General features: G+C 33.5%; 1 long non-coding RNA gene across 1 annotated transcript in view; it reads right to left on the bottom strand.

Annotated features, from left to right (window-relative positions):
- The window catches only part of LOC139089635 (uncharacterized), a 42,996-nt gene extending 41,750 nt beyond the window's left edge, over positions 1-1,246 (bottom strand). Inside the window, exon 1 of the long non-coding RNA XR_011544314.1 lies at positions 732-1,246. This is a non-coding gene — a long non-coding RNA (uncharacterized lncRNA). The remainder of the gene's footprint in view (positions 1-731) is intronic.
- Positions 1,247-12,731: the final 11,485 nt, after the last annotated feature.

Raw genomic sequence — 12,731 nt, 5'->3', positions numbered from 1 at the left:
ATTTTTCTCAATTATTTTCTCAGTTCCAATCAGCGTATAAAATCACGTTTCAGCAAGTAAAATCACGTTTAGCACAAAACCTTGAAATGCGGTTGAAAATTTTGTTCTTTTTATGTAATTTGTCTATTTTAAGTTCATTGATTAAGAATTTATCAGTCCACTATTTTTAAAGATAAATTAAATTTTTCAAATTATTTTAAAAAAATTGAAATTTTGAATTTGCACATTTTAAAGTAAAATAAATTGCACAACTTTAAAAATTCACTGCTCTGTCCTTGCTTTTAATCCATTTCAATCATTATTTTGTCAATTTATATCAAATCAGGTTTCAATTCGTTACTTAACAATTTCACTTTATCACATCAATAAAATTGTATGAAGTTTGAATGTTCAAATCACCCAGAGTGGACTTAAATACGTAAGAAATTAACATCAATTGGACATTGACTTGTCATTGAATTGTTCTAATTTAATTTCTTAGATTTTCAATTCTTTCTCAAAAATTCTGAATTTTTGAATTTCAAATCAAATTTTGAAAAATTCAAAAAAATTCAAAATTTGCAAATTTTCAACTTTAAATCCACCAAATATTTTTTACATAACATTACGCGCGAAATTCTCGACAAGAATTTTAATTCCAATTTAAATATTTTCCATTTTAAAATTCCTGCAGGCACACCACAATGCAAAACTTCATGCACCAAAATTTCTTCTGTTACGTCACTACCCACCAATAAAAATAAAAACACTGTTTCTCCAATAATAATGATGAAAAGAAATTTCCAGGACAATTAAAATCACAACGTAATGCAATTCTCATAAAAAAAAATATTTTTTGCACAAAAAAATTACATTAAGTAAATTCCACTATGAAAATCATCCATAATTGGTCTCAAATATACTTTTTGCCGAAGATGCTTTACTTCTTTTTATTAAAATAATTGCAATTTTATGTAATTTTTTAAAACACTCAAAATTCACTGCTTCTTATTTTGCCTTCATGATTCTTCTTATTCCACTCACACAACTTCTTCATATCAGAAGATTCTGTTCTTTTTTCAAGAACTTCTCGAATATCCAACAACAAGAAGAACGAAAAAATTTTCTTTCCAGTTCAACCAAAATAAAAAAAATTATTTTTTTTGGATGGCAAAAAAACAGAAAAAAACAACAAAAAAAAATTAAACTTTTTTCTTCCTTCAAACAAAAATCCAAACGAGATTTGTTGAGAAAATACAACTTGCGGGTTTCGCGAATCAAGTAACACTGAAAGTGCCGACCGAACATGGGAAAGAAATAACACAAGACAGAAAGTCAACAGTCAATGCATGTTAAACATTGCAAAAGATGCTGGAAACATTAAAAATTTATGTTTTAAGGCAGTTGTTGATGTTGTTGTTGAGTTGTTGATGTTTTTACATATGATTGCAATGTTTTGACCTATGTTGTTGATGTTTATCAACATTCATTCAATGTTTTTGATGTTTTCAATGTTTCATCAACAATGTCTGGTGTTTTTCAATGTTTTCTACATTAATAAAAAACATTCAACATCCAACGATCAGTTTTGTTTACAATTTTTTTCTTCTATTTCTTCTTTTTGTTCTATTTTTAAGCATTCCGTTTCTCGATTTTCGGCTGTATCATTGTGAACAAAACTGAATGACACTAGTCTCTTTTATATTTATATTTATGGTAACGAAGCATTAAACAGCAGCAGCAGCAGTAGTACGATGAATGAATGAATGATAGCTGGTGACAAATGAAAAGTATCACTCGTGTAATTTTCACTGAATTCTGTTTTGTATGTTAAGTATGTGATGAATTCTTAACGAATGTTTGTTGACTTTTGAGAGAAATCTTTTTTTTTTGTGGGCTGTAAATTGAATTTCTCATTTTTTTGTCGGACGGCATTTAACGTTAAAATCCCATGAAAAATTGTTGGGGATTTATGTGAGATTTTTTGGTATTTAAAATTGAATGAGGAAGGTGCGATTGCAGTTATAAAAAATGCAGGTTCCGCATGCAATATTTCAAGGATTTTTGATTCTTAATTTGGAAGGTTTAAGTCGTGAATAATGTCATGATTTGATCCAAGTCGTTCATCATGACGAACCAAGAATCCGGCAGCATAACCAGCTAAAATTAGCCTCCCTAAAATTCTCAATGAGTCACATCACATCACTAAATTTTCCCATTTAAAAACAGCATTCAACTTCCTGTAATTCAAGTACATCACTTAAACGCACAGAATGAGATGCCATGTGTGGGATATGGAAAAGTACAATATTGAATATCCATAAATTAAAAGAAAATAAAAGAAAAGTAAAATGAAACAATTTCCACATTAATTAAGACAAAAACTGTGAAAATGCAATAAATAAACATGCGAGTGATTTTATTTGACAACAAGCTGAATACGGAAAGAGAACGCAGTATAATATGGATTTAAGATTGGCAGTAAAACGCATATTTTTAGATATTAATCCAAACTAAACAGACGGATGAAAGGTAAAGATAGACAGACGGACGGACTAGAAGACAGTTAAATGAATGAGTAGCTGATAGATAGAAAGAAAAGCAGATGAACAGACAACTGTACAAATGAAATGAGATACAATCAAGGACTAATTGATAGAATATGCCGTTGTTCGCTTTCCAAGAGTAAACTGAGAATATGGAACTGATCAAAAAATTAGTAGAATTCATCCAAAATTGCAGGTTAGCAAACAAAAAACACAGACTTGTAGTCTTTGACAAGCTATAATGTACAGAATAAAACAGAGCTCGAAGTTGACTTACTTACATACTTACTTACTTACTGGTCGTACAGATCAGTTGTGATCCATGACCTCCCTCGAAGTTGAGTTATCAATACAAAATCAGAGGCGACATCGACTTCAGGTCTAAAATGCCCTAATTGGCAAACGGAAATCGAAACTGTCTACAGCTTTTTAGATGGCTATAAGATAACATGGACGACCAAAGAACTCTTAGAAGGAGGTTTCATATAAAGACAAGATTCCTAATAGCACAAGTAGTTCAATAGATCCAAAATCTGACACAAAGTTAGATTAACGCCGGATTTTTGATCGATTAACCGAATTGTGCTATTCAAATAATGCTGAAAATTGATTTTGAAAATTAGCAAATGGAAGCCAGTGATGGAAGCTATGTGATTGATCAGTAATACACCTACCTTGAGTTCATATAAACACCCAGCTATGCATACTCAAGCAACTGGTAGACATGTATAGATGGCAAGAAATCGCGCGGCAGGCCAAAGAACTCATGGAAGGAAGCTGTCGATAGACATAGTGTCACACTTGGAATTGGAAATTGGCAAGCGCTTCATCTGATAGAGCCAGTTTTAGAAACCGACTGAATAATGCATCTACTTGATCTGTACGGCCAGTGAAGTAAGTAAGAAAGTAAGGTAGACATCCAGCCAATTCATAGACACTAAAGCACCTCCTCTAAGTATCAAATAAATGCAGCAAAAAAAAAGTGTCAAATGATACGGAAAATAAAAATAGAAGCATAAAATAAATGTAAAATGTCAAAAGAACTGAACAGTTGCATAATTCTCATACATTACAATGTGACAGAAGATGTTAGGTCAACAAAAGATTGTAATTTAATCCATGCTCGTGGATATTTCAACACCGGCTATTTATGCATGCTCTATTCATGCTAATAACAAGTTGTTAAACAATGCCATTAATAATCAAGTAAAAATCATTAAATATTCCTCACATGTTGCGTGCATATCTCATATCAGACATGAAAAATCAATAATGAAAGAAGAAAAAAACTCATCGCTAAATGCTGCACAATTTCACTTTCGCTTCTTGCCACGATTAATTGATTCAATCATGGACATTTTTGTTTGTCGATTGACGTACAGCATAAAAATTGCTCATTGATAGATCAATGTAGATAGACAGAAGTGATGAGTGGGCAATAAATTGAATATTAAATGAGAAAAACAACAAACAAAATAAGAGATCTTTTATGTTCATGTGCCGCTCAATGCCATGCAGAAGAAAAAATTATTTTCAGTTAGATGCCGACTTGATATCCCGACCGATGTAGTGTAAATGCGATGATTTTTATTGGATATTAAAGACAGATCATGATTGATTATGATGAAATAAATTCCTGATCGTGAAAATTGGCTTTTTTTAGTGAGAGATGGAAAGTGGATCGATTGTGGGGATTTGTAGTTGAAGTCCATTAGCATTATTTTGTCATATTTAAAAACTCGTTGGAATTTGATCTAGAAAGAAAGTGAAATATTAAAAGTGAATTTATGAAGTAAATGGGAATTGTTGGAACGTGTGTAATAATAAGAGTTGATGGATCTAATAGTTTGGACTATGAGATTCGGTTTTAGATAGGAATATTCACTTAATGACGTCCTAATAACAAAGTATGCATGGATAATTCTAGAGTTTGGAGGCTATGAAGATCACCAAACTGCAAAATGTTGCAAATTTAATTTTTTGTCAAAAAACTGGGCCAAAATAGCCATCACAGTCCCAAAAGTTTGCATTTTGCCTTCAACACTTTTACATGGCGATTCTCAAGCAACTAGGTCATACTTCTTAATTTACTAGCATTTTGACATGTCCAAAGAACCTCCGAAATTCCTCAAATCATCATCATGGCCCTTAATGATCCCAAGATACCAAATGTTTCAAAAGATTCTTGCTGATCTGACAGAAAAGTATAATTCCGAATAACAGGTTCGAAGTGAGACTTGAACTCATGTCCTACGGTTTCGAATCGCTTTCTCCTTCTACTGAGCTATGAGGGATTACTCGACTATAAGCATATTGCCATATATTAATTACAAAATTTCTGTATTCCCCTTACTACTGTACTTTAGACGATACACCATTGAAAGACCATCAATTCAATTCCAACACGTTCTCTCAACGGAACAATCATGCGTTATCTCGGCAGGGCCTTATATGGATATTCCCTGCCAACAATTATACTGCCAACTGAATCTCAACTTGGTGCCACTATACCTGACAGTTTACCATCTCTATGTTACGTACCTTCAAAGAAGTCCTGGAAGGAAGTCATCAGAGACAGTATTGCATTTGGTATTACTTACTTTCTTACTTACTTCCTTGGCTGGGGCGCACGGGGGCTCATTGCCGCGTTTAAAGAACGTCTGTAGACAGCTCTATCTTTTGATAACTTCTGCTAATTAGGGATATTGAGAACTTTAACGTCCTTATCCACACAACCAATCCAGGACATTCTTAGTCTTCCTCTTGATGTGGTATTGGCAGTATTAATTAGCAGGCGGAAGCCAGCGATAGAACCAGCTTTTGGCGACACCAGAGGGTGGCCATGGATCACAATTAATCTGTACGGCCATCGAAGTTAGTAAGCAAGTATGTTACGTGCCTTATGAGTATAGACCTTATAAATGAACCTCCCAAAAGCCTTTCATTTCCTCTTTCCAAAAAAAGCCAGACAAAGAACAGATAATTTGCACCAAATAAAATCAAAAATCACCTCACTTTAGTAAATTTGAATATCAATTACAATTTGATACAATCTAAATCGTTAACAACAACGCCCCAACTTTCGCAATAGCAATTGCCAATTTTGTATTTTCTCATAGAAATCATGTAATGATTCAATAACTTCACAAGCTGTGTATCTCGGGTGCTCAAAATAAAAAAAACCTTAAACTTAACAGTGAAAAGGAAACTTTTTTTTGATGAATTGACAAGATAGCAATAAAAGAGTAAGATATCCGATGAAATTATGGGAATTTAATTTTTATTCAATCACTCGTGAAATCATCATGACCGTTTTAAACTTGAAAAAGACTGAACATCTGACTAAGTATAAGTTTATATGGATCTATCATAGAAATATCACGAATGTAGACATGAAAACTATCATTTCATCGATATTTATCCATCTCTTTTTTATGCACTGTCCAATTGCTACAATAAAAAATTATAAACGTGCAAAAAAGAAAAGAGCTTTTAGTTGATATTGTGATGTCTGAAAATCAATCGGAAATTATTGAATTGAGATGAAGAAATTACAATTATTATTTTTGAAAGTCTTTTGCATCTATATAAATTGTGTTATTGATGGGATTTTCTTATGTTTAGGTTGTTTTATAACTTGATGGTGTAAAGTGCAGACTGAACATTATGTTTGTAAGGAGAGATGGTTGGTCAGGGATGTGAGGTGAATATAATCTGGTCGAAACATATTGAAAAATGACTAAACCTGAACAAAAGAGATTCAAATTGGTTGAATGTGATCCAAACTTGCCGAAAAAGGATACAAAGTGACCGATAGATATCAAAAATGGTCGAACGTGATGCAAACTGTCCGAAAGAGATCCATACTACCGAAAACTATCAAAATTGACCAAAAGATATCCAAACTGACCGAAACAGAATTAAACTACTCGAATGGGATCCAAATTGGCCAAAAGTGATCCCGAATTAGATCCAAACTGGCCGACAAAGATCCAAACTGACCGAAAGTGATTCAAACAAAACAATAGCGATCTAGATTGTTCAAAGCTAATCCTCCTCAAGTATCCCTGAATTGATCATTGTCATATTAAAATTTATTGGAAGATGAAAGGTTTAATGATGATATTAAAGACAATTTCTATCTCTCTCCATGTCCACCTTTCGATTTCTCTCACTTACAATCACTTTAGATTCGAATTGAATAAAAATAATTTTTTTTTGCAGTTAAATTTATTTCCTCTTTTCTTCTCATCATCATTGTTGAGCATTTAAGAGCGAATGCGAATTTTTTTGTACATTTATTTATTTGTTTCTACTTTTTCTTCTATTATTGAACATCTTGATAGTTTTTGATTATTGTAAATATTGTCCGTGTGAAAAAAACAAGTATTATTGTCTGGTCGCTAATGTTGTCGATTTATTCCGCATGTAAATTTATTGCTTCTTTATATCACATCTCATTATTGAATAATTTTTATTTGCTTGTAATGTAATTTATGAGGAGATGATCAGGTGGTTGTAGATTGTCAACGAGTTTGATGTTTCAATTGGATGGAATTAATGAGGATTTCTATTTGAATTGGCGGATTTTTTGAAGAGACAATCTAAATGTCTTGATCAGGAGGCTTAACTCAGCTTAGCTCAGCTTAGCTCAGCTTAGCTCAGCTTAGCTCAGCTTAGCTCAGCTTAGCTCAGCTTAGCTCAGCTTAGCTCAGCTTAGCTCAGCTTAGCTCAGCTTAGCTCAGCTTAGCTCAGCTTAGCTCAGCTTAGCTCAGCTTAGCTCAGCTTAGCTCAGCTTAGCTCAGCTTAGCTCAGCTTAGCTCAGCTTAGCTCAGCTTAGCTCAGCTTAGCTCAGCTTAGCTCAGCTTAGCTCAGCTTAGCTCAGCTTAGCTCAGCTTAGCTCAGCTTAGCTCAGCTTAGCTCAGCTTAGCTCAGCTTAGCTCAGCGTAGCTCATCTCAGCTCAGTTTAGCTCATCTCAGCTCAGTTTAGCTCATCTCAGCTCAGTTTAGCTCATCTCAGCTCAGCTTAGCTCATCTCAGCTCAGCTTAGCTCATCTCAGCTAAGCTTAGCTCATCTCAGCTCATCTCAGCTCATCTCAGCTCATCTCAGCTCATCTCAGCTCATCTCAGCTCATCTCAGCTCATCTCAGCTCATCTCAGCTCATCTCAGCTCATCTCAGCTCATCTCAGCTCATCTCAGTTCAGCTTAGCTCGTCTCAGCTCATCTCAGCTCAGGTTAGCTCATCTCAGCTCATCTCTGTCAATCAAATCTCATCAACCAGTCACCATCAAATGGACCTCATTCAGTACATCACAAGACCATTATTGACATCATTCCTCCTTTTAATTTGCATAATTTTCAGTTACAACTTAAATCATTAAAGCTCATTTAACGCGAATAAAAAGTACAAAGCGAAAAAAAGAAAACCATCAATTGCTTCTTGTTCGCAATTTTTCTATCTTTAAATCATCAACAAATCAGCAATTCAGTAAACAGCAACTGTACAATATTCCATATCGTAATAGGTTAGCACAAGAGTAAATAAATGAACCGACATTTCCGTAGATTTTTTTTTTTACAGACAGAAGAAACAGAAAAAAAAAATTTCTCGTCATTTATCAGCTGCTTGTTTGTGCTATTTGTTGTTCCTATTTTTTTTTTTGTGAGACTGTGGAAAGATATTTATTGGGTGATTATTGATTGGTGTGGATGGAGCGCATTTTGTTGCAATTTTCTTCAGTTCTTGAGATTTTCTAGCATATAGATGACTAGTTTGATGTAAAATTGATGACCTTTGATTGCCTCAGGTTCCTTTTGATCAGTTTGCATCACTTTCGGTCTATTTGGATCGGTCTATTTGGATTTTCGACCAGTTTCGGTCAGTTTAAATCACTTTCGGTTAATTTGGATCAATTTCGGTCATTTTAAGTCCATTTCGGCCAGTTTATGTCAATTTAGATCACTTTCGATCAGTAATGATCATTTTCGGACAGTTTGGATCACATTCGGTCAATGTAAATTAAATTCGGTCAGTTTGAGTCCATTTCGGTCAGTTTAGATCACATTCAGTCAGTTTAGATCACTTTCGACCAGTTTGAATCTTTTTCGGCCAGTTTGGATCTCTTTTGGTCTGTTTGAGTCTGTTTCGGCCAGTTTAGATCATTTTTGACCATTTTCGGCCAGTTTTAATAACTTTTTAGCAATTTAGATCACACTGGATCAGTTTAGATCAAATTCAGATAGTTTGGGTAGTTTTCGGCCAGTTCAGATCACTTTTGGTTAGTTTTGATCATTTTCGGCCAGTTTGAATCATTTTCGGCCAGTTTAAATTACCTTCAACAATTTTTGATCACCTTTAATCATTCCTTCCTATTTTAAACCAAACTGTAAGTCCAATCACTCAAAATTCCAGCTTAAACATCTTCAATTTCATCTAGTCAACAAGCAAGTCACAAAGACAGACCAAGAAGCACAATCTAACCATACAGATTAAAACGAGAAGAAGCAAAAAAACAAAATTAATGAACGGACGTTACGCGATTGGAAAGCAATTAAAATCTGCCACTGATGCGTCATCTGTCTATGTACAGTGAATATGAATTATATTCGCAATTGCTGTGGCATTGTGTGCCTGGCTTTAAATTAATTGAAAGAAAAATAATACAAAATACGTGAGAGAGAGGCATAGAGCATGCATTTTTACTGCAATAGAAGGAAATAATTAGTTAAGTAGAATGTTGATTTATTTGTGATTTTGATTGATGGAATGCAATATGTGTGCATAGATCATATGAAAGTCAAATACTAGATGCTATAAGTCTTTAAACAAAAAATTCAATGCAAAAATGCTTTTTTTAATGGATTTTTAATGAAATTTATCTCATATTTCTTTTCTATTGTCGTGAGTTGCTGAACTGGGAAAATAAAAAAATAAAAATATTTTTGAGAGGGGAAATGAGTATGAATTTTTTGATTTTGGCTGACTGTGAGGTAGGCAATGGTCATTGTAATGGAAATTAAAAAAATGTTTTTAAAAACATTTAATTATTTTCTTCAGAACTGTTGGTTTTGAACTTTATGAAAGTCAGTGAATTCTTAAATATTTAAGTATGTTACATACATACAAAAGAGGTTGATATCGGACAGTAGGGCATGATTTTGAATTTTTCAATTATTAAGCAGATACTACAGTTGATAGAATTACTTACTTACCTAATTCTCAGTTATAAGCGAACCCAACATTATATTCTACTTCTCAGGTCATGCAGATCAATTGTGATCCAAAGCATCCCTCAGAAGACACCTAATGCTGGTTCTATCGCTTATTTCCGTCTGCTATAGTCTGCATATAGAAAGATAAGACCATAAATCAGTGGTTCTCTGATGTGGTGATCTGGGCCATAAACGCAAAATATTAACCAGCGGAAAGTGGAACGGTAAGCAGTGAGACTCTGCTTTTGTCAACTTTGATAAGTGATTTACATTACCGTTCACATTAGGTCACATCAAAACAGATTCTTGGAATAAAAGCAGCATCAAAAGACAGATCTTGACGTGGTGGTAGCGCCATGCAAATTTTCGAGTCAAAATCGGTTTTTCGGCGACTTTATGCCAGATTTTTTTAAATTGTGCTTTTCAGTGTGCTGCATTATTTAAATGAAGACAAGTCTATATCAGAGGTCGAAGTCGTTGCGAAAAGTTCACTTCACTTCGCTAAAATTTCAATCGGTTTCAAGTCAGCTCGAGTGAACACGAAAAAAACGTGTTCACTTTAACCGAGGCGAAACCGAATCCGTTTTTCGTGTTCACTTTAGTCGAGGCGGAACCGAATTGATTTTTTCGTGTTCACTTTAGTCGACTTGAAACCGACATCGTTTTTTGACTTCACTTTAGTCGACTCGAAACCGAGTCGATTCAAGTGAAGTGAAGTGAAGTCGAGTCGACTCGACTTCACTTCATTTCATAGAAAAAAATATTTTACCATAGAAAGTCATTTCTGATTGCGTTTGTGAAGTATATAATTTCATACAAAATTTTATCAAAAATCCTTTTTTTGCTCATTTTTTTAATGTAAAAAATTTATATTGTAAAAAAACTTAAAAATATCTATTCAACAATTATGATTTTATGTGAAACTACATGCAGCAGGACTATAGATTGCAGTCAAACCTTAGTTTCTTCATTATTTATCAAAAATGAGCAAAAAAAGGATTTTTGATAAAATTTTGTATGAAATTATATACTTCACAAACGCAATCAGAAATGACTTTCTATGGTAAAATATTTTTTTCTATGAAATGAAGTGAAGTCGAGTCGACTCGACTTCACTTCACTTCACTTGAATAAGTCACTTCTAGACTCGGTTTCGAGTCGACTAAAGTGAAGTCAAAAAATCGATGTCGGTTTCAAGTCGACTAAAGTGAACACGAAAAAATCAATTCGGTTCCGCCTCGACTAAAGTGAACACGAAAAAACGGATTCGGTTTCGCCTCGGTTAAAGTGAACACGTTTTTTTCGTGTTCACTCGAGCTGACTTGAAACCGATTGAAATTTTAGCGAAGTGAAGTGAAGTGATATCGACTTCACTTCACCAACTTCGACCTCTGGTCTATATTAATACTCTCAATATTACGATAGAATTAGACATCAACTGGACATTAACTGACCATTGCCTAGTTATAATTACCTAGTTACATTTCCGGGATACAATAGGACCAAATTAAGAACACGTTCAAGAAGATAAGTCGTCCATTATCGATAGACTTGTCATCTGCATAGAACTTCAGATGACTGTCTTCTATATTTGGGAATTGTTATTAGTCTTCTGGAAGTTTCATTGTGTTCTCTATTTTTATAAACTGTTCTCTGTTTCGAAAAATCTTAGCTATAATTTACAAATATTGGACAATCGATAGTGCCAAACCGAAAAAGCCCAAACAGGCAACGAGATCGCTTTTAGGTGCCATAGTGGTATTTCTGTAACATAAAAGCACGCTCTTTGTCTGATAGGGTTAGTAATAATTGTTAGTAAACAATTTAATGACTCTTTAAGTGTTGTAATAAAATAAATGAGACTTCTCATTAGTGGCTCCTTACTAGTACATTACATAAATTGCATAAATGAGCTCCAGAAATTAAACAATTAAAAAATATTAAATTTTATAGCAAAACTTTTGTTTTTCTAAATATTCAACCAGATTAAATTAGCAAAAAATCCACACAAAAGACGCTTTTACAACCCACAAAATGCTCAAAAATCTCTCAACTTCATAAAAAAACATTCCCATAGTAATAAAAACACTAAAATAGAGAACGCCCTTCTTTGCAAAAAAAAGCAATAAATTTCTCAAAGGCTGAATGAAAGACCATTGAAACATAAACAAATTTGCTCATTTTCATGTGGCATAAAGGCGACCGCCATACAATTAATAACCGCCCAAATTATTTTAAAATGATCAAAAAAAAATTTCGGGTTTTATCAAAAAAAAAAGCAGCAAATTTCTTGTTTATTGTGAATCAAATCAGCAAACAGCGATGATGATGTAAAAGCCCTCCTTTCTTGTGTACCTTTTTTTTCATCATGTCCATAACTTTCTATTGCAAAATTTATTTCCATTCATTACATCGACTTTAGCTTCATCATCATAATAATCGACTTGGCTGCTGCTGCTGCTGCTGCACAGGGTTCAGATATCTCTAACAATAAATTAAGTCACTCATTTAATGAGTTTTTTTTTTTTAGCAAATAATGGAATTTTGATTAAAATATTTAAATATTTGCTGTTTTATTGCCACAATTAATTTCATAATTTACGTTGGAAAGTGAACGATTGATCAAGACATTACCGGTAAGCCCTTCATTACTAATCTACCGTTAGTATGCGTTCGGTTCTTCTCACTTTGACTGTTGATCACGAAACCGCGATAAATTGTTCCGCATGATATTTCTTTTCTTTTTTTATTGTTTTTTACAAGATCAAAAATTATCGTCATCGTGTCTTGATGTGTATGAATAATTCTTGACTGAAGCTGATGTTCTTGATGCTTTCTTTATCAAGAGGTGGGAAGTTCCCGATGGAAACTGTTTTATTATTTTTAAAGTTATGGATTGAACTTTAATTAAAAATGTTGGGCGTTGGATGTAAATGCCTTACTGGCATTTGTGATACAATTATCTGTTCTCAGAGCTCGTAGTTGAATTGAAT

This window comes from Chironomus tepperi, unplaced genomic scaffold, assembly GCF_022539635.2.
Source record: "Chironomus tepperi strain 1889 unplaced genomic scaffold, CSIRO-AGI_Ctep_v1 contig_184, whole genome shotgun sequence".
Classification (NCBI taxonomy): Eukaryota; Metazoa; Arthropoda; class Insecta; order Diptera; family Chironomidae; genus Chironomus; species Chironomus tepperi.
The sequence above is the reverse complement of the archived record's forward strand: the minus strand, read 5'-3'. Positions and strand labels throughout refer to the sequence as shown.